Here is a 7,759-nt window from a genome sequence, read left to right as displayed (position 1 = left end):
TGAAGTTACCTTTTCACTGCTGAACACTCTAGCTAGCTTTAATCTAGGTAGTTCAGAGGCTGGTAGCAATCTAGTACCAGCAGGATGGAGCTCGGTTTGTATTCATCATTGCATTTATCAGAATTAAGGTCAGAGTGATGCCATGCTCATATTGCCCAGAAATCTTCCAAGATTCTGTTAAGAAGACAGTACGAGATGACTGCTAAGGAAGCTGGGGATCATTTCCAGTAGGCATCTGCTACCCAGAAACTGAGTTAACTTAGTACAACTTAAACGCTCAGATTTAACCTACCGGATTCACTAAACATAGGGATGAACCCTGGGCTTTCAAAACCAAAATCAGCTTTTTAAATTGGGATTCCTGCCATTGTTACTCCTGTTTAGAGCATGACTAACCTTCAGCTCACTGAATCAAGAACATACCTTCAAGCAGGAAGAATTACCACTCTGTTCCTGACAGAACCACATATTGTACCAAACATTTTCTTTCTTTGTGTTTGCGTATATACACTGTCATAACCCTAAACTTCCCCATGGGCCTGACTACTCTGAGAACTTAATGGGCACATAAACTTTTTTTTATGCTCCTCAGTTGAAACTACTGGAGTCAACCTTGACCAGCTGTGCAAACAAGTCAGCAGGAGGTCACCACCCACTTATGCCAAGTCCTCACTGAGCATCTCACAAGGAGAATTTTAGCAATGCTTTGGAAGCATTAACTCTTCTACCACTTTGGTTAACAGGAAGCAGTGGAATGGCTGAGAGAGGAGTCAGCGGAGATGCAAGCTCTCAGACTATCCTGCTACAGCTATCACAGTCACAGACAGAATCTACAAATAAAGTCTGGAAAGGGAGGGAACAGAGGAGGAATGTAATTACATAGTCAAGTCCCACACAGCACAGGCTACTGTGGTGTTAGCACAGCATTTTTACAGAAAGAAACCATTTATGTCATTATCCAAGAGGGTAGAGTACAGGGGAGAAAGTTTTCCTCTCTAGGGCAGATGAAGGAGGAGGAGAATACTGAGAAGCAATCATTAGTAAAATAATTGGCTGCCTGCTTTGCACAGTTGCCACAAAATGTTTACACTGTCAGTGCCATGAATGTGTTGGCTTGCCAAAGTCACAGCTGTGCCAAGGAACTGTCTGCTGCTGGGGCTGCTGTTGCATTTCACCTTGTAGGTATATGATGCACCCCCGGTCATCACTCCTATTCCCCTGCTATCCCAGGAACCATATCGGGGAAATTCATTATTAGCCTCCTTCTGAAACCTAGAATTTTGGCCCCCATGATTGCTACCAGGACAAATATAACATCTGAAATCTACTTTTGAGAAATGAAGATACTATGTTGTCTGATAAAGGATCTGAATTATGTAATTTTTTTTAAAGTAGTAATAGGTTGGAAGCTTCTGTGTCAGAGAACAAGTTCCTACTGTAGATAGAAAAAAACGTTTATGTCTTACATTCAGGGACAGTGATACTGAATTTATTGTAGTGTGCTGGAGTGGGGTAGAAGTGCCACTTCATGGAATTATTTTTATTTGCTTTTCCCCCTCATTTTCCAACTAACTCTAACAAAACACACCTTAAAGAAGGAAGGATGTCTTTGTTTTGTATCAAAGATGGATATCGAAAAGAACTCCTAAGAGACCCAAAAGTGGTTAACTGAACACAGACAGTCATTGCAAAAACTGCATCAGCGAGAAATCATATTAACGAAGGGTATGGTCTAGGAAGGGAAGACCACAAACTAACTTATTCATGTACTTAAAGTGTAAAGAAAGCCTCTAAGAGCACAATCCTGAAAGATGCTGCAGGCTCCCTGCAAATTACTGCTGCTCTCAGTTCCGATGATGTTAAGCATACTCAGCACACTGCAGGATTTACCTCTAATGGCTATCTGATCCAAAAGCCAAACTGTTAAATGAATAAATCCCTGCATGCTAGATCACGACATGAGAAGATTGCCTGCACTGCTGCAAGATTAAGATTATCAAGTGAATAAATCTAGCATGTGATAGATAAAACAAATACCCATTAAAAATATAAATCTCTCAACACTAGGAAAAGAAATGCATTCCCAGCACAGACTCTGAAAGCTTTCAACAAGACAGCATATCTAGCATGAGAACTGATGAACAGTAATTGCTTTCCAAGCATTCATCCCCACAAAAGTAGTGAGCACAGACCCCCTAAAGAGACAGATAATAAGAGCAAAAGAAAAATGAAGATTATCTTTGAAACACCTAGGACTTGATAAGAACAGGTGGGAATCTCTGCTTTGAAGTGTGACATACTAAAGACAAACCCAGACCTTTCTAGCTACTTAGCCAATAGTTTAGTTGGTATTGCCTTGAACTCAGACAGGAATTTTCACTGACTTTTGTAAGTAAGAGAGGTGTAACTGCACCACGCTTCTGACCCTTATTCTTGACTCCAGTCAGCCTGAGGTAAATCAAAGTTCCACATCATTCTGTCCCTTCCCTTCACTGATTTTGGAAATCACCTCCTCCTGCTAAGGGCACCACAGTTCCAGTCGTTTCACACTCAAATTTCTCCAGATAAGTCTCGGTCAAGAAGGTGCCATTTTTCTTCCCACATCCAACTGTCTGCAACCACATTTCTACATTTACCTAAGGCCCTGGGTACACTCAGGATGAAACTAAGCAACAGTGTTATCTAAGAGGTTGCTACTAACAGGGATCTCTGGTGGGTTCCCCAATTCACATGGACAGGGCAGGCAAAACATAGCTAAAGCATATGCATAGATATCTATCATAATTATTCCATTCTTTCTATCATAATTCACTATCATAATTCTTCCACTACTATAATATAAGCTCTATGTAGAAGTCATCTCTGGTGACTGAGTATTTCCAGCTCAAGATTTGGTATCTCCAGCTTGTCTTTTTCTCGCAAGAAACACATTACAGGCTCCAACTCAGGACACCTCTGCCACAGCACAGACCATTGCTTCAGCCTGGACTCTGAGCTGACAGAATACGAACCCATCCAGGCAACCTTCAGCCACAATATTAACCCGTGTAAAACCCTGAGCCCAGTCCTGCTGGGAGGATGCTGGCTGCTAACTCAGGACTGCCTTCCCCTGCCTGTACAGGCAGGTTCTCCTTCAGACCATTTGCGTTCATACTCACTGAACTAGCGACACATTTCAGGCCTGAAAGAAACAGAAAATGACTTTTTAAGCCAGTGGAGAGAACAAGAACCATCAGGAACAGCTGAAAGCTCAAGCTATGTAAGTTATGATCCAGCACATTGACAAAAGGCATTTAGTTGCTGGAAGGAGAACTACAAGGCAGATGTGCCACCTCCATTCTGCACCACAGCAGGGTTCAGCTACCTCCCATTTCTGGTGAAAACTTCTGTCTTCTGATTTGCAGCCCTTTTAAGAATTTTCCAGTACTCCTTGCTGTACTGGAATGATTTGGGGAATTCAAATTCCAGAAGAGAGAGGGTAGCAGGACAAGGCTCATTATTAATGATTTAATCGGCCATTTGTGGGGGTTTCTGAGTTTGTGCCAACTCTATCTTCAGAGTTTTAGGACACACACTGTGTGAGGAGAAGTAGGACTTCTGTGCGCTCTCTCAAGCTGTTCCATTACACCTGATTTATAGCATGACACTACTTGTTCTAGTCCATAACCTTGAGCTTGTAAACTACATAGGGGAAAATTTACTAACTACCAAGTTCATCTTAATGCTCTATTAGGAATTTTCAGTGGGGAAAAAAGGCAAGGAATTGGGGGCATCTAGAAGAGCTCATTTTGAACAGCAATCCTGTTATAGCCTAGAGCAGCACACCTCACAGTCTGCTCTGTTTTCATTTAAAGTTTTAATTTACATGGCCAGCATACAGTAAGGACCTATGTTTGTCTTCCTCTGAAGGAGATGATCAATGGGAGAGATGTAGACACATTTCACTGCTTCTTAGCTGCATACATTGATGGCGTTTACCACAGTAGCCTGTAGCAATGCCTTTACTCCACTCTTAGCTAGCCTACGAGTTTCACTAATAACAGAAGCCAGAAAACTGTTTTGCAACTCTTCTATTAGGAAAGAAAATTATCATCCACATAACAGAACAATTTCCTAGTAGTAAAGTAGTCCTCATTAGGGGATACAGAAAAGCAGTGAGAGCTGGAACACAGGCACCACAGGTACTTACTGCAATTCCAATGAACAACCTAAAAAGGACCTGGGACTTGCATGAACATCAGGCTGAATGGGAGCCAAGAACACGCCCACATCACAGATACAGCAGACTGCATACCTGGCTCCATTAAAACCATGGCCAGATGACCAGAGGAAGTACTCAGAATCACAGAATCATTCAGGTTGGAAAAGACCCTTGGGATCATCGAGTCCAACCATCAGCCCTACTCTACAAGTTCTCCCCTACACCACATCCCCCAACATCTCATCCAAACGACCCTTAAACACATCCAGGGATGGTGACTCCACCACCTCCCTGGGCAGCCTATTCCACTTTCTGACCACTCTTTCTCTAAAAATTTTTTTCGTAATATGCAGTCCAGTCTGAACCTCCCCTGTTGCAGTTTAAAGCCATTCCCTCTTGTTCTATCGCTAATTACCTATGAGAAGAGACCAGCACCAACCTCTACAATGTCCTTTCAGGTAGTTGTAGAGAGTGATGAGGTCTCCCCTCAGCCTTCTCCTCCTCACACTAAACAGTCCCAGCTCCTTCAATCACTCCTCACAGGATTTGTTCTCCAGGCCCTTCACCAGCTTCGCTGCCCTCCTCTGCACTCACTCCAGCACGTCGGTATCTCTCTTGTGTTGAGGTGCCTAAAACTGGACACAACACTCAAGGTGTGGCCTCACCAGTGCAGAGCACAGGGGGACTATCACCTCCCTACTTCTGCTGGTCGTACTATTTCTAATACAAGCCAGGATGCCATTGGCTTTCTTGGCCTCCCTCTCATCAGTGCTGGTGAAGCTGTAACTGGAACACTTAGTCTAGTTTTAGGTCCCCACTGCAACAGAGATGGGGAAGTGAGGGTACAGCACAAGAGCTGGAGAACTAGATTTATGAGGAGAGGTTGAAGCTAGGCTTGTTCATTCTGCCTGAAAGGTGGTTAAGCAGGATGATCTGATAGCAACAGAAGAGTTAGTGTGGTAGCCAACCACCTCTCGGTAGCACCAGGTGACAGAACAAAGGACAAGGACAACAGAGCACAGCTTGGGAGGCTTTGCAAGAAGTTTCACAGGGAGAGTAGGTAGCACTAGCACAGGCTACCAGAGAGATGGCTGGATTTCCAGTATTGTTAGACAGAGACACAGGTGACTTGATGCAGTGTTGACAATGGTCCCAACTCCAAGCTAATTTAAAATAAAGATATCATATGAATACAAATATGGTTTAAGCCTCCATTTCATTATTTTTGGAGGAAAGAAAAAGGGAGTGAATCTAGGTTCATATATGACAAATTCATTTTACCACACAAAACTTGATGGCTGCACTACTGTGCAATACACAGAAGTAGCACCCACAGATGCCATAGTTTTTCAGATGCTCTGACCCAGGCTTCCTCTTCAGTTTCAAGAATGCTCTGTTCAAGTGAATTACATAGACTTTCAGATTAATTTCCTCAGCTAATACTCTGAGGTAGATGCCTAATTTGTGCAATGTAAAGTTACACTCTCCTTGGCTCTTTCTCTTCAGTGGCAGCCTGCCCTCTGTATTAACGTACAACTTCCTTGAAACAAGAAGAGTGTTGATGTTATATAGCAAATACAAAATTAGCTCTGCATTTGCTGACTACTCCCAAGAGATCTCTTGTTCCTTACTTCTGCCTAAGTACTCAAAAGTCAGTTCCTGAAACTCTCCTCCTTTCAAGTTATTTTCCCTAGGTAAGGCTCTAGCAAACAGTAACTTGTGTGATTATTATTGCTATTACAGTCTCTTATTTTGTTTAATTAGTAACTATTTTAAATTACATGGCTGAAATGCAGCTTAGATAGATGCCATTCAGCAATAAAGGCTTGTTCTTTGAAAAGCTAGAAATAGGGGCATTTTCAGCAGGACTATAACTCATATGGTGAAGAATGTCACACTGTTTCTATAGTTCATTGAGGATATTAGGAGTAACCTTGTTTCTATCTAAAGGAGAATTCTAGTTGCAAATGACTTTCCAGCATCCCAGCAGTGGATTTTCATGGGGACTGGCAGAAAGCAAAGTGATTCCTATTGTTCCTTCACTCCAGTGACTGAAGGATTTCCCAAGCAACTCCGCAATGTGAAGGTGGCAGTACCTTATACACCCCTCGTTTGTGCAAACGGGGGTAATCAGAAGATTTGTGCTGCATGCCCTTGGTGTAGCCAAGTTCATGCCAGGTACAGCAACACAGCTGAAGCACTGGGTAGAACCTGGTACCACCCGAGCCCTAACACGGTCCACCCACCTCACAACAGCAGTTTCCAGCACAGACGTGACCAGAATCAGAGGTCCCTAACTCATAACTGTTCAGTCATTGTCTATCACTCACATTTATCTTCCATGTTTTTAAAGAGGAAGAGGCTGATGATCACTTGATATAACTATATTCATGAGTCTTTCTTTACCTTTGATGAGCTACCCTCTCAATAACTGCCCAGGAGTTTTAACAAGGAAAAAAAACCAAACCAAATCCACACATCCAAAAAGACTTCAGGCTGTCTGACAAAAGAAAGTACTTTGACTTTCTCACTGGATACTTTAAAATGTTTATGAACAAGCCCAACAGCAGGTTTTTAAGTTTTCCTCAATCACATCTCACATTGCAGAGCACAGCTCACAGTTCTGCTCTCCTCAGATTTCCCTGAAGCCTTACTACACCTTCACGCATACTTGCTCCTTCCCCAGTTTCTGTAACATCAGCACATACACACACAAGTGGTGAGTTTACAGTGCCCCCAGACGTTACTAATAAAATTAGCATCAAGTAGAGGCCTAGGTGCCTCCCTCCCTTCTGGTGATGGCTCATTTAAGAATGTTCTTTTATTGGAGGTCACAGTAATAAATGATGATCTTCTGCTAAAGACTTGTTGCAGTTAGCATGAAGTTTCCTGTCTGAAACCATATAAAATACCTAACTGAAGGGTAGATGTACTAATTACCAAGAAAGCACAGTAGAATCAAAAATCCCAACTTTTATTTATATATAGAACTTGACAGCATGGAGCTTTATATCTTACTGAATTTTAAAAAGGTTCAGGCAGGTTCCCATACCAATGTTTTGATGCACCTATCACAGAAACCACTTCAGACACTCTCACTGTCCTACCAGTGAAGAGCAGGGATCAGGCAGGGACCAAGCCAGTCCAAGCCCCTTGTCTCACCAATTCTCCCACTGTTGTACAGTTACAGACACGGCTGTCGCGGTTCTTTTGCCAACACCATAAGGATCCACTATGGGTTACACACCTTTAAGGCAGCGGAAAAGTGTACTAAGGAATAAGAGGAATGCTGAAAAGCATGTCAAAAAAAGAGCCTTCCCACTTACGGCTTTAAGAAAGAAAACAAGAATGACATGCAACAATCTTGCTTTTTGACTGAAAAATTTTAAAAGCCCAGGTCTGTCTGTTTAAAGAGTGCCAGGGCCACCTGCTGCATCATAAAGAAGCTGGAAAAGACATCAGGCACATTCTCACTTCTCTCCACACCTGCAGATTCATAACTAGAGCAATGATATCTATAAGGATACAGCCTTGTCTGGAGGTCCTGAAGGCATCTGA

This window comes from Strix aluco, chromosome 13, assembly GCF_031877795.1.
Source record: "Strix aluco isolate bStrAlu1 chromosome 13, bStrAlu1.hap1, whole genome shotgun sequence".
In the NCBI taxonomy this organism is placed as follows: domain Eukaryota; kingdom Metazoa; phylum Chordata; class Aves; order Strigiformes; family Strigidae; genus Strix; species Strix aluco.
The sequence above is the reverse complement of the archived record's forward strand: the minus strand, read 5'-3'. Positions refer to the sequence as shown.